At 43.3% G+C, this 19,040-nt stretch overlaps 1 protein-coding gene across 8 annotated transcripts in view; it reads left to right on the forward strand.

Annotated features, from left to right (window-relative positions):
- The first annotated feature begins 374 nt into the window (after positions 1 to 374).
- Tfdp2 (transcription factor Dp-2) overlaps positions 375 to 19,040 on the forward strand; it is a 115,170-nt gene continuing 96,504 nt past the window's right edge. For all 8 annotated transcript variants that reach the window (XM_040739657.1, XM_040739663.1, XM_040739660.1 and 5 more), the window contains exon 1: positions 375 to 659. The gene's annotated coding sequence lies outside the window, so the exon portion shown is untranslated. The remainder of the gene's footprint in view (positions 660 to 19,040) is intronic.

Genomic DNA, 19,040 nt, shown 5'->3' on the forward strand with positions numbered 1-19,040 from the left:
GACCTCACTCTAGAGCTGAGAGAAGCCAGGTGGTGGGCGGAGGTGAGAGGCTTAAGGGGGAAGGGCGACCTTAGCCATTCGGGCTTTGGGCTTGGATGGCCACCCCGCTGAGGTGGCAGAGGACCCACAGCAGGCAGGGCTTCAGGGCGGCCCCTAGCGGGGAGAGCGAGCGCGGAGGTCAAAGGGCCAGGGCAAGCTCCGGGGAGCCCGCCACCCACCTCGGCCCCTCCTCTCGGTGGCTTGCCGGGGGGCGGGTTTTGTTTACTCCCTACACGCACCGCGGCCCGGCCAATCCGTGGAGAGCGTCGCCGCGCGTCACGCGTGTGGAGGACCAATCGGCGTGCACCGTGCTGCTCCGCCGCCAAAGCGAGCGAGCGCGGGGGAAGCGGCGCCGCGGCCGTGTCGCTGAGGGCGGACGGCGTCGGGTTCGCTGGGCTGTGCGGCCGTCGCCGCCTGGCACGCGGGGCGCGCCTTGTCCCTTCCTGCACTGCAGGCTTCAGACGCGCGCGGCAGCGTCCCGAAGGCCGCGGCTGGCGACGCGGGTGTAAGGTCGCTCCGACCCGACCTGGCTCTGCCCGAGGAGCCGCAGCTCCCGAAGACGCGTCCCGGGCGTGGATCGAGGGCTGTGCGGGCTGCCTGCCCCTCTGCACCGAGCGGAGGTAAGGTCCGGGAAAGGGCGCGGGCCTGCACGCCGGGGCCTTTGGACCGGGCGCGGTCCCCACTGGCCTGTCCTCCCTGCCTTGTCGCGGGACTTCTTGTCGCGGGGCTCGCTGATTGTCCCCGGGGTTTCCTGGCAGCCCGACCAAGCACGCCCCCCTCCCCCGCCGTCCCCGGTTCCTGATGAGGCTCGGAAGCCTTGCAGGCTCGTCCTCTTCCAGGATCAGAAGGGCAGGGGCTGGCTTTGGCTTCTCACTCAGATCTTCTGGCTTTTCTTCCCCGCTTCGTGATCCACAAGCCTCTGTCTGTTTATCGGGTGCTTCTCAGAGTTCCAAAGCTGCATACCTGGAAGACCCCCAGGATCCCCAAAAGTAACTTTTTCCTTTCTAATAGAGGTTCCGCTCTCCACCCGAGTTCTCGCAGGAATTCGGCAAGGCCCGTGGTTGCCGTGCACAGTGCAGTGGGAAAGTGTCCTTGGGCTCCCGCCTAGAGATGGCACAGTAAAGTGCGTGGACAGGCGTCCGTGTTCTCGTGCTTTGTGTGGGCTCGGTTTATTCATCTGTGAACCAGATCTGCCTATGCGAGGGGGTGGTGGTGGTGTTTTGATAGAGAAAAGGTCTAATCTCGGGGATGCACTTGAAACAAAGCTCACCTGTGTCAAATGGATGCAGGGCGAGACTGTGGACCCCCATGCTGTTTCAGCTTTTCAGTTGAAAGAGTTACCAGGCTCGTAGCCTGGTTGCAGTACGGTGGTAACATGTTTGCTTAACATTCCTAAAGCCCTGGGTTTGGTTCCTAACGCTGCAGCACCAAAAATACCACAGCCAGAATCGGTTAGCAGGTTCATTCTTTTTCCATAGTAGTTTCTGAAAGTGCCTTTTGAGTATTTGAGTACTTGTCTTCCTCCTTCCATCTTAAGGGGCTCCAACTCCCTGACCCACACACTTTCTGTCCTCTACATGGCCAGCTGCTGTTGTCATTTGGCTTGTAATGTTTTTCTGGGTCACTTGTTTTCTGCTCTCTCAATAGCTTGAAATCGTCTCAACTAGGAAATCGGTTTATTTGTCTTTTTTCAGTGTGGCAGAATTCAAAGTTGAATATAAAATGATAATCTAATTCCATTTTGCTTTTCCACTTCACTGGTTAATGTAAACGATTTAGGTAAAGCTTTCCGACACTGTCCCATGACTAGAATTAATGGAAGTGTCCATTCTCAAATTGCATCAGGAGATAAATTCAACGGCCAGACCCCAGGTTCTGTCGCGCTTGTGTACTGGCTCTGGGCGGACTTGTTTCAGAACATCTTGTGCCTGGAACTAGCTTAGTGTTGTGGCAGACATGGTGTCTGTAGCACAGTGCTGGCATGTGGTTGCAGTTTCAGGAATGCCACACTTAGATTTGTTAAAGGCCCAAGACTTACTAAACTCTTCAGTTGCCTTGATTACATGCCGTTTGCTTAGAAAGGAATTGAGTTTTAGCTATTCATATTAATACTTTTTGACTATCATTCCCTCCCCTCCACCCTTTGAATGTGTAGTCCTTGGCATATGCAAGTTTTACCCATGCAGCAAAAATTCTTAACTGAGCTATGAACTCCCAGTACAGCTTAAGGGCTGGGCCATAGCACAGTGGTAGGGTAATTACCTAAACCCTAGTTGGACGCCCAGTACCAGAAAAATAAGAAAGCAATTAAAAAAACCCACCTTTAAATAGGATGTGCATTTTTTTTTTTTTGTAATCTGGTAGGTGTACTGCAGTATGTGTTATAATGGATCTCAGAAGAAACCAGGTTGGGAGTTTGTAAGGATTTAATTTAATGTTATCTATCTATCTATCTATCTATCTATCTATCTATCTATCTATCTATCTATCTTTCAAGACAGGCTTTCCCTGTGGCTTTGGAGCCTGCCCTGCAACTCGCTCTGTAGACCAGGCTGGCCTTGACCTCACAGAGATCCACCTGCCTCTGTCTCCTCAGTGCTGGGATTAGAGGTGGAATAACTTAATTTTTTAATGTGTGTTTTTGAGACAGGCTTTTACTATGTGTTCCAGGCAGGCTGTAAACTGGCTGTGTAGCTCAGGTTTGCAGTAACCCTCATGCCTTCTTAGCCCAGCCCCACCCCCAGTTGTTAGCATTACAGGCATGTACCACCACACCTGACCAGTTTTTGTTGTTTATTTCTTTTTACTGAACTGGTAACTGTGTTTTCACAGTAAGTTCTCATTTCAGATATTTCAAGATACATACAATCCACTCTTTGTCCTCCTTCCTCTACCCTCCTCTCTCCCATCTAGTCTGCTGGTTTTGCTGTGTAGCTCAGGCTGATCATTTTATCCACTAGGTAGCTCAGACTCTTACTTCAGAATGCTGAATGCTTGGATTACATGAATGTGCCCAGGCTGGCCTCAGACTCACCGAGATTGCCTCTCAAATGCTAGAATTAAAGGCACACGCCACTACAGCTAGCTGATAAAATATTGTTTCTAATTAAACTTTTCTAAAGAATTTTTTTCTGTGACTGTTCATGTGAAGTTCTTCACAGGACTAGTGACTTATTTGTGGGTTATGGTTTTCTGTTTTAATGTGTCTGTGCACATGTGAATGCCATTGTCTGTGAACCCCATAATGGTTAGAGGTCAAACCCTTTTCCTAGGGCTTTCCACCCTCTCTATTTGAGACAGTTTGTAACGCGAAAAATAAAAACCCAGAGATTGATATTGAGGTTCAAGCTTCAAGCTGAAGATCAGAGAAGCAAAGCAGCCAAGCCATTAGCTCTTACATTTACCTCAGACTGAAGGGATGTCCTGTCTCCACGTATCCTCAGAGTGCAGTGCTCTCCACCAAAACAGTCTTCTACAGAGCCATGAGCTCTGATTGGCTAGACTGCTGGCTTGCTAGCTGGGTGTCTACCTCTTCCCCTGTTCTCCCCCAGTGCTAGGGTTACAGATGTGAGCCATTATTCCTGACTTTATATCGGTCTTAAAACCAGTTGACTTGTTTCATTGATAGTCACATCCTGCTAATTCATAATCATATAAACTAAACTCTTACTTGTGAAAGGGCCTCACTGTAGCCCAGGCTGGCCTAGAACTTACTATGTAACTGTAGCCGATCTAAACTTGCGTTAGTCCTCTTACCTTAGCCTCATGCCATGGTTACTTGTCTTATTATTGTGATGGAATATCTGACAAAAGCAACTTAAGGAAGGAAAGGTTTATTTTTTATTAAAAAGATTAATTTTATTCTTATGTATGTGCATGTATTTCAGCCACGAGTAGAGGCCAGGAGAGTGTCGGATCTCCTGGAGCTGGAGTTTAGGCAGTTATGAGCCATCTAGGTGCTAGGTGCTTACTTTCCTCTGGAAGAGCAGCAAGCCCTCTTACACTGAGGCATTTTCTGGCTCTAGGCTGGGTTTATTTTGGCTTATGATTTGAGGTACAGTCCATTGTGGTGGAGAAGTCAAGGCAGCAAGAGCTTGAAGCAGTTGATCCCCTTGCCGCTGCAGTTGTGAAGTAGAGAGGAATGACAGCTAGCAGTCCAGCTTTCTACTTTTTCATGCACTCTGAGACCCTAGCCCAGAGGTGCTGCTTACAGTGGGTGGGTACCCCAGATAACCTTATCTGGACAGTTCTTCATAGACATATCCAGAGCCTTGTCTCTTTGAGATTCTAGATCCTGTCAATTTGACAGTATTAGCCATCATCTTTTTTTTTTGTTTGTTTTTTGTTTTTTTGGTTTTTCGAGACAGGGTTTCTCTGTGGCTTTGGAGGCTGTCCTGGATTAGCCATTATCTTTACAAATTGTGAAACTAATTTGAGTTGGATAGCTCTCCAACTAGGTGCTTTAAAAGGATAGGAGATCTAAGCCAGGTGTGGTGGTGCACAGCTTTTATCCCAGCGCTCCGAGGCAGAGGCAGGCAGATCTCTGAGTTCGAGTCCATCCTGGTCTACAGAGTTTCAGAACAGCCAGGGCTACACAGTGAAGCCCTGTGTCCAAAAAACAAAAACAAATAAAAACTAGATAGGAGATCTGGTGTCCAAAATGAGGAGAGTAATAGGTTGTCGTTGTTCGTTTTTGTACCTGAGGCGGGGTGGTGGTGGGGTGGTGGTGGTGGTGTGGATTAAGAAAAGAAATAGACAGGTGACAAGGGAGGGCATCCAGTGATTGCTGAACCGCCCATGTTTATTGTGTACAGTCTTTTTAAACTCCCATCAAAAGAGGGCGAGGAAGCAATAGACTTCTTTACCAATATACAAAGAACAAGCAAGCGTAATTACCTTCTCAATACCCCACACATCAAGTAACTGTCTCCCAAGTTAAGTATTCTATTGTTCATGCAGGACATGCAGCGACCACATCCTAGGCCAGTCATCCTGCTGCATTCACATCTTAGGCCAGACATCCTGTTGTTCCGTCTTGGAAGGGCAGGCAAAAACTCTCTGAAGTGGAGCCATTTCCACAGTAGGTTGGGTTTACTTTCAGGACTCCCGTGGGCCTAGTGTTCTAGGTTTGCCTTTTTGACTTGTTCTAGTAGTATTTTACTGCTTTAAATTGGAAGAATTTTTAAATCCTCCTCATATCTTTATTCCTAGAGGTAAAACCATCTTAAAAAATGCTTAAGGTGGAGGGCTGGGGAAATGGCTCAGTGATTAAGAGCACTTGCTGCTCTTTCAGAAGATCTAGGTTCAGTTCCTAGCACCAACATGGCAGCTCACAACTGCCTGCATCCCTGTTATGGGGATCTGACACTCATCTGGCCTCCCAGGACACCAGGCAAGCACATGGTTCACAAACATACATGCAGACAGACACTCACATGCATAAAATAAAATAAATAACCTTTTAAAAATTAATGGGCTGGAGATGGTTTAGTGGTTAAAACACTTGTGTTCTTCCAGAAGACCAGGATTCAAGTCCCAGCACCAATACAGTGCTAACACTCTAGTTAGGAGATTGGTTTTAGGGTTCTTTTGTCTTGTTGTTTTCATTCTCTTTTGCACATGTTGAACAGTGTCTGAGAACCAAGGTCTCCCAGAGTTTGTTTGGTTTTAGGGTTCTGAGATTGGATGTGTTGTTAAAATGTCTACTTTTTTACCCAGTAATGAGACATGAACTGTGAGTCAACGGTCCCACGTGGATTTTATTGGTAGACAGGAAAGGAAAGGGGGGGGTGAGAGATAACCCACTAATGCAGAGATGAGAGGGGGGGGAATGAGAGAGAGAGCAAGAGAGCAAGGGGAGGTGGCCGCTTGGCTTAAAAAGGGGGAGTTGCACATGTGCACTGAATCCCATGACAAGCCGGTCATCAGGGGGCAGAATTAGTATAATGTCTATTGCCAGAGTTCCTGCAATTCCCACCTCTTATGATAATTAAAAAGGTGGGTTGTTGGGCGTGGCAAGTTAGGGAATAAGGGGTTCTTAAGACTTTCCTGCTGACCTGGGGCATCGACCATCTTTGGGGGGACTTGAGAAAGTTGGGGTGCTGCCACATCTGGGGTAGCTGGTTGCTCCATCACAGTCCAGACTGTATGGAACTCTGTGGCACCTCTGTAGATCTGTTTGGATGTTAGCAGAATGGAGAAGGTTAGGTTTAAAAATTTTTTTTCTTAGGTCCTGGTATCTGAGGGGAAGATTGTAAGATGAGGGAGGGATTCCCGAGGGGTCCCAAGGTGAGGAGAGGGAATCCCGGGACCAGGGGAAAGGTTGAATAATGTTTAGAGTGGATCTGACCTGTTTCGATGGGTCCAATTTGGCTTCCTGGAACTTACAAGAATCCTTTGAGTTTGTGAAAACACAAGTATTAGACACAGTAGGAGCATATTTATGTTAGAAGTGACGTGGCTGAAAACATTAACATTTTTAAAATTGACAGAGCTTATTAAAACTTTAATATTAAGACTATGAACAGCAGTAGCATAATAGTTTTTTCTTTTCTTTTCTTTTCTTTTTTTGGTTTTTCAAGACAGGGTTTCTCTGTATTGTTTTGGAGGCTGTCCTGGAACTCGCTCTGTAGACCAGGCTGGCCTCAAACTCACAGAGATTTGCCTGCCTCTGCCTCCCGAGAGCTGGGATTAAAGGCGTGTGCACCAACGCCCGGCTGCATAATATGTTTAATGACAGAGCTTTGTCTTGTCTGTTACTTCAAGTTGAGAAAGCTACCAGCCGTCAAAAGCATCAGAGTTCTTGAGAAGGATAAGATTTTACCTGAGACTGGAGAGTGAGAGACTTACTAGCTGACTGCATGGACAGCCACCCCCAAGGTCCTCCACAGTTGTTGAAGTCAGAGGCTCCAAGAACACCTGCCTTCGGCTGATAGCATGGGACTTGTGGGTTGGGGACCTTTTAGGAAGGCTTTCCTACTGTTGACCCAAGCAACGTGGAGAAAAGTCCATTCCAGTGTCCTCTTGTCCAGTGAAGTGTCCTTTGAAGCAGTTGAAGTGAAGGGCAGGGTTGTTCAGTGGCTAGCATTGCCACTTTGTGGGCAGAGTTTCTTTAGTGTCCACCAGTCTTCTTGGAGGAAATGGGGTGGTGCCAGCAGCTGGCCTGTCTCTCTATTATAAAAAGCTTTTAAATAAAACATTTAAATGCCATGTTCTCTAGATCTCTGAGCATTTGAGGGTTGTCTGTTTAACATATCTCAATAGACAAAATTTATCTTTAGTGACTTGCCTTATGTGCATAGGTGGCTAGAGAAAAATCCCCTTTTGTAATGGAAACTTTACCTTTGTAAACAGCTTACAGGAAGGACTGGGTGATATAAATATTCTGTTAATTTGAAATAGACCCTTATGTTTACCATCACTTAAAGATAAAACAATTTAGAAATATTTGATATTTAGTATAGTTGAATTTAAATTGTATATAGTTACCTTATTTGTTAAACAGTGGCTACATACACATATACATACACATACACATACACATACACATGCACATACAGGATTGGGTAAAAGAAGGAAGGACCAGAGTGTAATTTTTGATCTGTACATGTAGCAAACAGATTTAAAGAGACAGAGTCAGTGACAAGAAGGCAGATTCACTGTAGATAGAACAGGGGACCCTGGAAAGACACAGTGTTCCATAAACAAGCTATGTAAAACCGAGTCAGTGACAGAAGAAATTAGAAGTAAAAATAAAAGCGCAAAAGGGACAACAAGTAAATGAATTGTGTGTCAGCAGGCTTTGCCCACAGAAGCTGGCTAGACTGAGTGGGTGTGCCCACAGCTAGGTCATGCGGTAAACATGGCAGCCTCAGTAAACACGTTTCCAGGCTAGGCCACATGTTAGGCTGCCTGGTTAAGATCGTACAAGACGATGGTGTCTTATAGGCACATTTCCGCCTGCTTGCAGAAGTGACCTTTTTTCTCCACAAGTGAGGCAGAAAGATGTGTGACCACCGTAGGTCTAAGAAATGGATGAACGGCCAGCACCAGGGTATAAAACCCGAGAGACCCCTCGTGGGTCTGAGCAGTAAAAAAAACCTCAAACCTCAAACCTCGTTAGTGGGGAAAAAATGAAAAAGTCTTAAGAGCGTCCTGAGCTGACATTAACCCAAGCCAGGCCATTGTAAGCTGCTGGCATCTGTATGGAGAAGAAATATTGTAGAAGGGCAGCAGAGAGGTAGAAGCTGCCTCCCAAGCGGACGCTAACCCAGGCCAGGCCATTGGAGCTGTTGGCATCATTTCAAGCTGAATGAACAGGAGAGATAAAACAGGACACTCCTGGGTGGAAGGTGGTCCCCTCCCCCTGAGACAGGTTTGGACACAATGGGAAGTGGCAGGAAGCCTCTGTGGCTGGCGGGAGCTTTAGCGTGCAGGGAACAGAAAAGTAAGACAAGTAAGGAAGAGTAGAGGCCGCATTTGTAACCATGGATCACTGGTAGAATGTAGGGTACCAAAAAACGGGCACATGGTTTGATTTGGGGGGACCCAGCTTCCATGAGAGAGGCAGAGGATAGGACACAGAACTCCGAAAAGGCAAAACCGCCAAAGGCTTGTAGCCGTTTCAAAACCTCATCCGTGGGAAGTATTTCCTGTGAGTGAGGCTGAAGATGGCTCAGTATGATCTCAGAACTCATCAGCCTGAGATTGCGGCCAAGGGCAGAAAGGGCCTGAAAAGCAATAGGACACAGAAGCCCGAAAAGGCAGTGAAACCACCGAGGCTTGAAGCCGAAACACACGGCTCAGTGAACGGTGATGGACCTCATCCGTGGGAAGTTATTCCCCGTGGGTGAGGCCAAAGATGGCTCAGTACCATCTCTGAACTTGTCAACCTGAGCTTCTGCTGGCCCCGCACACATACGTTCAAAATACATATACACAGAACATCAGAAAATAAAAGTAAAGAGTTAAAAAAACACTTTTGGGGAATTGTAAAAGATTTAAAAATTGTACATGTAATAATCGTACCATTTGATGAATTTTCACTAAATACACCTGCCTGTCTCAGACCAGAAACATAATTCCTAGCACACTTGTAATACCTCTTTCTAGTCCTGAGCCCTTTCTTCCCCAGAATGCCAATACTGACTTAGGGACTGGTAAAAGTTTTATCCTTACCTCGTTTTAGTCTTTTGTAGATATTACCCCTGTCCCTCTCATGCTCCTCTCCTCTCTCTTTCTCCACTTCCTTCCTCCATCTCTCCTCTTTCTCTCCCTCCTTCCACTTGCAGTGCTGGGGATAGCAGAGCTTTGTGTTTGCTGCATTAGTACTGTTTGTCTTTATGTACAGATAAAGATTTATTGTGTGTGAGTGTGTGTGTGTGTGTGTGTGTGAGTGTGTGCCTGTGTGTGTGTGTGTGAGTGTGTGTGCCGTGTGTGTGTGTGTGTGTGAGTGTGTGCCTGTGTGTGTGCCGTGTGTGGGTTGGTACCCTCAAGAGGCCAAAAGAGGGTATTGGATCTCTAGAAGTTGAGGTTACAGACAGTTCCAAGACACTTGATATGGGTGCTGCCAATCAAATTTGGGTCCCTTGGAAGAGCAGAAAACCCCCTAACAACTGAGCCATCTCTTTAGCTCCAATAATTATTTTTTTTCCCTTTTTCTTTTTCTTTTTGAGACAAGATTTTAAGTTGACCTTGAACTCACTGAATAGCTGAGGAGAACCTTGAACTTCTGATCTTTCTTCCAGCCACTGTAGTGTGTGTGTGTGTGTGTGTGTGTGTGTGTGTGTGTGTGTGTGTGTGTGTGTGTGTGTGTTATGCTGGGACTGAAATCAGCCTTATTCATGCTAAGCAAATACTCTAACTGAGCACGTCCCTCAGCCCAAATGTTTGACTTTGAACTAATTTTAGGTCATAGAAAATTTATGAAAAATGGACATTGTTTTGCTGTAGTCATTATTCCACCTCCTGGTATTAACAGGGTTTTGTGTATGTTGTGCATATATGTGTTCATGTGTGTCTGCATATGTATGCATGCAGCAAGCCGCAGGCATCCCCTGCCAGTGCTGTGGTTACAGGTGTGTGCTTCTGCACGTGGCTTTTTACGTGGGTGCTAGGGATCCTAGGTTAAGTATTCATGCTTTGTGGTGACTAGCATCTCACTAGTCCCATGTTAGCAATTTTACAGAACTGTAGTAGAGTCATGAGCTGCATGATGTCTCAGTTAACAGCAGTGAGCTCATACAGACAGTGGTCCCTTAAGGGTATAATGGCAATAAAAAAATCCTGCTAATTATTAGTCCATTGTAGTCTAGCACCTTTTAAGATATTGATGAAGATGCTCATATAAACAAAGCCTATGCTAAAAGAATATAATACATATGATTGTGTACAGTACATAGTACTTGGTAGTAATGATAAATCATGTTACCAGTCTGTTTGGTGTGTTATCCTTTTTAGTCATCATTTTCAAGTATGTACTTTCTCCTTACTAAAAAAAGTATACTGTAAAACTGCAACCCCTCGTTATGCTGCCTTCGGCCTCATGTTTTATGTTGATCAGGTTGATCTCCATGGCCCTAGAAACAATAGACTTATATCACATGTACGCACATATGCAAGCACGCAGTCTCACCATAGTGTGTAATTTGTACCATCTAGGTTTGTTTTGTTTTTGTTTTTCAAGGCAGGGTTTCTCTGTATTGCTTTGGAGGCTGTCCTGGAACTCTGCAGACCAGACAAGCTTCGAACTCAGAGATCTCACCTGCCTCTACCTCCTGAGTGCTGGGATTAAAGGTGTGGGCCACCAACACCCGGCTGCCATCTAGGTTTGTATAAGCTCTGTGATAATGTTTGTATAACAGACTCACCTAACGGCACATTTCTCAGAATAGTCCTTTTTTTTTTTTTTTTAGCTGTAGATGACTGTGTAACCACCTAGCCTTTGACCTCTGGGAACCTGCACATATACAGACACTCACATTGAAAAAGGGAAAAAGAATAAGTACTTAGGAAATTAACAAGGTGCTAGTTTTGGTGTGTCTGTGAAGGTATTTCTAAAGAGAACTAAGAAATGGAGACCTTCTCTAAAAGTGAGCCTCAGTGGAATGAAAGCAGAAAATGAAAGCCAGTTACTTCAGGCATTCTCTTGCTCTGTTTCCTTGCTGTAATTAGTTGAAGGGCTCTTTTGCATCCCCACCAATCCAGATACAGAACCAGCCTACCATGGACTGAAGCTTCTGAGACTGTGACCAAGTATGTCTTCCCTCCCTATGTCTCTCAGGGTTTTTGCTCACAGCAACAAGAAAGCTTAGTACAAATGATAATATAATGTTAACTAACATCAGTAGATTTTTTTGTTTATAGTTTTGGATTTTTGTTAAGATAGGGTTTTACTATGTTCTTGACTGACCTGGAACTCCCTCAGTTTATCAGGCTGTCTTTTGAAATCACAAGCGCCGCCCCTCCTTTGCCTTTGCCTCGTGAGTGGTTGGATTAAAAGTATATACTACCATGCCTAGCTTTTTTTTTAAAAAATAATAATCCTTTATCCGAACTTGCATATCTTTTAGTATGTGGCATGTCTGTCTTTCCTGTCTCCGTTTTTGTTTTTGTTTTTTCCTGAGACAGGGTTTCTCTGTTCTTAACGCATAGATCCACCTGCCTCTGCCTCATTAAAGGTGTGCGCCACTGCTGAGCTGTCTTTTCATTCTTTTGATGATGTGTTTGCAGTGTGAAATGTTTCTTTTTAGGGTTACTGTTTATTTTGTGCATGAGTGTTGCACGTGTGTATGTGCATGCCTGGTGCCCACAGAGGCTATGGGAAGGTTTCAGGTCCCCTGAAACTGAAGTTACAGGTGGTTGGGTGTTGGGCATTGGCCCCAGTTCCTCTGCAATAGGAGCAAATGCTCTAAACCACTGATCCACCACTCCATTGTCTAGTTTTTTGTTTTGTTTTTTTTTAAATAGATAGCTGGCCTTGAACTCATGGTGATCCTCGAGATCTTAAACACAAACCATCATACCTGTACTGTCTTCTCTTCTGAACTTTCTTTCTTTCTTTCTTTCTTCTTCTTCTTCTTCTTCTTCTTCTTCTTCTTCTTCTTCTTCTTCTTCTTCTTCTTCTTCTTCTTCTTCTTTTGTGAGATAGAGTTATCTTTTTTTATAGCTCAGGCTCACCTTAAAGTTTCTATGTTGCATTCCCAGCAACCACATGGTGGCTCACAGCCATCTATAATGAGATCTGGTGGCTTTCCAAGCACGCATGCAGGCAGAACACAGTATACATGATAAATACATAAAGGATATTTTTTTAAAAAGTATATATAGCTATGTATCTGAGGATGACCTTGAACTCCTGGTCCTTCTCCACTTCCCAAGTGCTGGGATTACAGGCATTTGCTACTGTGCCTAAGAAGCACAATATTAAATATACTGTAGACTTTGTTTCAATTTCATTAACTTTTTCACACACACACACAGACACACAGACATACAGACACACACATGTATGTATGTATGTATGTATGTATGTATGTATGGTCTCTGTATAGTCCTGGCTTGTTGGTGTCCCTGCAAGTATCATGGCTGGCAGGGAAATGATCCTAGCTAGGTGAATAAATGAAACTCAGTCTACATCACTTTATCAGATGCTAAGTCAAAATGCCCAGAGTCTGACCTCATGTTTTATTTCCTTACACATTTAAACATAGTAAAACTTCGGGAAAAGGTCTCCACATGACAGTTGTCTCAGCTAAGCTTCAGAGGTGACTGCATCAGCACTTCCTTGCAAAGTAGCAAAGTACATTTGCCTTTACAGTACGAATGAGTTCTATTGACTGATACAGTGCTCAGGGTAAGGGCCTAGGGAGGAAGGATTTGTAATAAGCAGAAGACTGGGCTCTATTGATGGAGGATGCAAAGTACAAGGAACCTCTTCATAAAAATGGGTTTTATTCACTGAGGCAAACCTACGGGTTAGGGCCTAAACAATTCTCAGGCCTTTGAGGGATTTAGGTGCAGGCTGGCTCCTAATGGAACAGCCAAGGCTCACCAGGCTGTTAGACAACTTCCACTCTGGCCTTTGTGCTGCTTCCTCCAATGCGTTCTCTAAGCTGTGCCTCCTACACTGGCTGTCCTGGACCTTGTAAATCAGGCTGTCCTGGAGCTCACAGAAATCTGCCTGCCTCTGCCTCCTGAGTGCTGGGATTAAAGGCAATAGATTTTTTTTTTTCAAGACGGGATTTCTCTGTGGCTTTGGAGGCTGTCCTGGAACTAGCTCTTGTAGACCAGGCTGGTCTCGAACTCACAGAGACCCGCCTGCCTCTGCCTCCCAAGTGCTGGGATTAAAGGTGTGTGCCACCAACGCCCGGCTGAAAGTAAACTTTTTATTTTATTTTTTTTAGACACAGTCTCATGTCATTCAGACTAGCTAGTTTTGAGCTCACTTTATAGTCTTGAATGTTTGATTTTCTAGCCCTCCCGTGTTCTGGGATTACAGTTCTACACCCCCATGCTTGGCTTTGAATGTCTTTATTTCCCATGCATTAAAAGAAATTTATTTTTATTTATGTATATGTACATGTCTATGTGTTTGTGTGCCCTATGTGTGCAGGTGCCTGAGGAGGACAGAAGAGGGCATTAGAGCTCCAGGAACTGGAGTTATAGGCAGTTGTAAGCTATCTGGTGTAGGTGCTAGCAGTCCAAAATGTAGGTGCTTGGAATCGAATCCAGGTCCTCTTGCAAGAGCAACAAGTGCTCTTAAACCCTTGTGCCATCTCTGTAGCTCCTTACCTGCATTTTGAAGACCAGTTTGATATTCTGGTTTGATACTATCCTTCTTGAGTACCTTGAGGATATTACTTAGTTTCTAATGTTGTTGAGAGATCTTGTGCAGTGTGATTATCATTCCTTTGTAGATAATTTTTTTCTCTACCTGTCTTATTGGTCCATGGTTTACCCACCTGCCCAATACCATGGACTAAACCCAGGGCTTTTCCCATTCTAGGCAATCACTTTACGGTGATCAAAGACATACACTACCACCACCCAACATGTCTGAACTATTTTTAAGAACATGGTTTAAGCAGACAGTAGTGATGAACACCAAATCGCAGTACTCAGGAAGCAGAAGTAGGCTGATCTGAGTTTGGGACCAGCATACTATACAAAGTGAGTTCCAGGATAGCCAGGGCTACACAGAGAAACCTTGTCTCAAAAAACCAAGCAAACAGCAACAACAACAAAAATAATTTACTGATTTTTTTTAGATTTATTTATTTATTATATATGTACTGTTCTGCCTACATATATGCCTGCATGCTAAAAGAGGGCATCGGATCTCATAGATGGTTGTGAGCCACCAAGTGGTTGCTGGGAATCGAACTCAGGACCTCTGGAAGAGCAGCCAGTGTTCTTAACCTCTGAGCCATCTCTCTAGCCCTGATACTGTTTTCAAGTACATTCTTGACATTGTTCAACTACCAGCCACCAGCCATCTTCAGAACTTCTTTTATCCTATAACATTGGAATTCTGTATCAGCTTAATAGTAGCTACCCCTTTTTATTTCCCTAGGGCCTGACAGCCACCATTTTATTTTTAGGAAGTCAGCTTCTCTAGCTACCTCATGTAAGTCATAAAGCACTTATCTTTTATGTCTTTAGGCTTCATCAGTGTTACAGCATATATGATAATTTCATTCCTTTTTAAAGCTCTTCCTTTATAATGCACTATAACATTTATATGCCCTACCTTGATTTTAAATTCATCCTTGACTAGATACTTAGTTTAGTTTTTTTCCCCTACATTTTAACTATTATGACTAATGCTGCTATGGACATGAACATACAAATGCATGTTTAAAGCAGGACATGGTGACACCTGCCTGTAATCACAGTACTTGGAGGGTGAGGCAGGTGAATCATCAAAAGTTCAGGGTCAGTCTAGTGTACAGAGCCTGTTGTAGACTATCCAGGGCTGCATAGTAAGACCCTGTCCCGAAACACCTAACACAAAAACTTGTTTATGACTTCCCTTTTAGTTCTTTTGGGTGTGTACCCAGATGTGGGATTATTACTGCATCACATGATTAATATGGTGGGTGTTTTGTTTTTGTAGTGTTGGAATTGTGTCTGAGGCCTCATACATATTAGGTAAACACTGTACCACTTAATACCTCTAGCTTTGGTAGTTTTTAATTTTTGAGCAACCACCATACTGTTTTCTATCATAGATGTATGACTTTATATTTCCACCAGCAATGCATATAGCTCCTTGCAAATACTTGACATTTTCTATGCATGTGTGTGCACACGTGAGTGCAGTGTATCTATGTGTTCATGAGCGTGCCTGTATGTACATTGTGTAAGCTAAAAATTGTCATTCAGTGTCTTTCATTTCCTTTATTTTATCTTACTTTTATTTTTTGCTTTTTGAGACAGGGTTTCTTTGTGTAAAACTGACTGTTCTGGAACTCAGAGATCTGCATGCCTCTGCTTCCCAAGTGTTGGGATTAAATGTGTGCTCCAACATGCCTAACAACCTTATCTTTTGAGATAAGGTCGCTCACTGAACTTGGAGACAGCAATTTGGCTACCATGGCTGTCCAGCAGGCATCAGAGGATCAACTGTCTCTGCCCTACCTGTGCTGCTTTCTAGGTGACCACTAACCCAGCCATCTTGCTGACCCCTGTCAACACCTTTTTGTTGAACAGAAAATACAGGTTTTCATTAAATACAGTCACCCTAGATTCTTCTGTAATGTTGGGGCATCCATCTTTGGCCTACAGGCCTAGTATATCTGATACACTTTTCTGAGAAGAAGGGAGTTTTGAAAGATTGTCCTGCCTTGCCTTGACAAAGCTTGGTAGTCAGTTGTTTTGCTTTGTCTTCGTGGGTTTTTTGTTTGTTTTACATTCTGCTGGTCCAGTTTGGACAGTATATTGTCATCAGTTGAGTTAAGGGCAGTTTTTTCCCCAAATGGCCAGCTTTTGCCATAAAGAAAACAAACTCCACACAGAGTTTGTTTGATACCCATCATCTTCTGAAGTACATTGGTGCTGCCAGGAGCAGACACATCTCACTGTCGAGAAAAGTCTTATGTTAGTAAAACATTTTAAATGCCATCTTCTGTAGTCTTTGAAGTGCTTGAAGACCATCTATCTAAATATATCTGTAACCTTGAAAAGATACCTAATAAAATAACTTTGAGTTTATATATAGCAATGTAAAATATTTTAGATGAATAGGTTTTTTTGATTAAAGTAGATTCAATAATCTACCCTTTTTCCTATCATTCTTATGTCATATCCCCATTTTTGCCCTTTAGAAAGAGATCTTTGAATTTAACTCTTTTGTGTGGCTTTTATTTTTTACTTAGATCAATAACAAATTGTAACCAACCCTGGGGACACTGGCATCTTTGGGGAACCTTGAGAAAATCAGGATAATTGTTAGGTCTTGGCGGGAGTTGTTTGTGAGTCCTGGACCATACTTGAAGCTATTTTGGATGCAGAATTCTGAGGAGATTTTAGCAGGCATTTTGAGATGCTGGATCAACTTGAGCCATCTGTTTTCATTGGTGTTTGATTTCTTCATTCTGAAAATACATAAACTTTTAAAGGTAACATACATTTCTGTATTAGTTAAAGTATAGAAAGATGATTTTCTGTTTTATGTTTGAGCAGGTAAAATATATGCTATGTGTTTTATAGTTTTTCTAGGTTTATTTCTTTGTAAGTCAGGATTTCAGGGGGTTTTCCCTGATCAAATGTGATCCATATCAATCTGGAATGACTCTATAACCTCTCCCCAAAAAGCAACATACTTTTTGATTTTGGTTTTCTTTTTCTTTTTCTTTTTTCTTTTTTTTTGGTTTTTCGAGACAGGATTTCTCTGTGGCTAAGGGAGGCTGTCCTGGAACTAGCTCTTGTAGACCAGGCTGGTCTCAAACTCACAGAGATCCGCCTGCCTCTGCCTTCTGAGTGCTGGGATTAAAGGCGTGCGCCACCACCGCCCGGCCGACTTTCATTTTCAAAACAAGATATTTTTAAAATTTATAGATTGGTTTAATCTAGCAGCTTTCATATTCCAGTGTCTTTTAATTTAAACACAATCCAGTAACATACAGGATCCAGACTCTGTATATTTTCCATCTTTACGTGTCTCTTTTCTTTTGTATTACTTTACTCCATTTTAAGTACTTTATTATAAAGCTCTGTGTGTGTGTGTGTGTGTATACACTCACTTACATGACTGTCTATAACCTTTTTCTTTTCTCTCCAAAGCCTTTGTACATTTTAAAACACACTGTAACCCATTTAGAGTTTTTTTTTTTTCAATTTGGATCTGTCTTTATTGAGCATCTGTATTTTTTTTTTGATCACACAAGACCAGTCTTAAATTGTTATATTAGTATTCAGCATGGTTCAGCTTAGCATGTGACATTGGCAACCCCCCACCAAATTGGTTCTCTGAGATCTTTAGGTTCATGGTGGAGGTATCTGCAGGTGCCATATTTATCGCCCCAGCCCTGGGAGTTGTTGGGTCCATGCTGCCACCAAATAGTTTGCTACTCACTGGTCATAAAGCCCATATAAGTGTTTGGTAGCAGGACATCTTAAAAGAATGGTGATTGCTAGCAGCTAACACCAAACCAAGGAAGCTGCCTCTTAAAGGAGCCATGCTTCTGTTTGTTGTTAGTATTGAGCTTACCCAAGAAAAGGCTCCATTTTTGTATGCTTGGAATCTTTTTTAAGCTTTGGTTGGTCTTATGTGGAAATTCCAGCCCCACGTTGGGTGCAATTTGTAGGTGGATTTTTTTTTTCTGTCCTGAAATCAACTCTGTTCCACCAGCTGCTTCCCAATAACTACTCAGAGTCTTACTATTAATTACAAATTCTTGGCTGACAGTTCAGGCATATTACTAACTAGCTCTTGCAACCTAAATTAACCCATATCTATTAGTCCATGTGCTGCCCCAAGGCTTGTGGATTTCACCTCTCTTGCATGTCCTTCTTCCTTTTCCACTTGACTGACATTCCTTACTCCTCCCTTCTTCCCAGTGTCCTTAGTCTGGTTCTCCTGCATAACTTATCCTGTTCAGGTAATGGCCAGTCAGCTTCTTTATTAAACCAATATATTCAGAGTGTAAAAGAATATTCCAGAGGGCCCTGACTCACACACATACACAAAAAGAATAAAAATGTGTGTGTGTCTTATGTTGTAATTAGAACTTATAGTACTATTTAAAAGGAATGCCATTTACAGTGTATGCTGCTTTCCTTTAAGAATTTACCAGTATCAACCTTTCCTGCATCTGAAACCAATGTAATATCAATAAGGTCACATCCTCCCTCAGAGAGAGAAGAGCAGAGCTAGTGTCCAGGAGCTATAGCAGAACATTTCTGTCCAATCTTTCTAGTAATCCACAAGATACGTTCTTTCAGACTATGACTAGAAAGTTTAATTTTCTGATGCATGGGTAGCTCTTGGTAGTAAGTTTTGTCTTGGTACCTCAGCAAGTTCCTTGTACTGTGCATACAAATGAACTACCTCTAAGTAAGATCAAGTGAAAATACTTATCATTTAAAGGGGAGAGTTGACTTCTAGAGATAAGGCACTATGAATGTGATCATAGTAATTGCAGACATGGAAGATGTCTTTTATTTTCCTTTTCTTTATTTAGATCATTAATTTTTATTCCTATGGGCTTATGCATATCTATTTTATAGTTTAGCTTATAATCAGTACTTTTGTTTATTTTGTGGCTTAAATTATTTCACTTTGGGATTTTTTTGTATATGTACTTATATATGTATTGTTATGGCACTGAAAGTCAGGGCTTTGTACATGTCAGGCAAGTATTCTAACACTGAACTTTGTCCCTAGCTGTGACTTGTTTTTCTTTCTACCACCTACCTACCTACCTACCTAGAGAATAGGGAACTGGATTCCCTGGAATTGGAGTTACAGACTGCTGTGAGCCACCATGCAGGTCATCTGG

Source organism: Mesocricetus auratus, unplaced genomic scaffold, assembly GCF_017639785.1.
Source record: "Mesocricetus auratus isolate SY011 unplaced genomic scaffold, BCM_Maur_2.0 Super-Scaffold_100691, whole genome shotgun sequence".
Taxonomy (NCBI): Eukaryota; Metazoa; Chordata; class Mammalia; order Rodentia; family Cricetidae; genus Mesocricetus; species Mesocricetus auratus.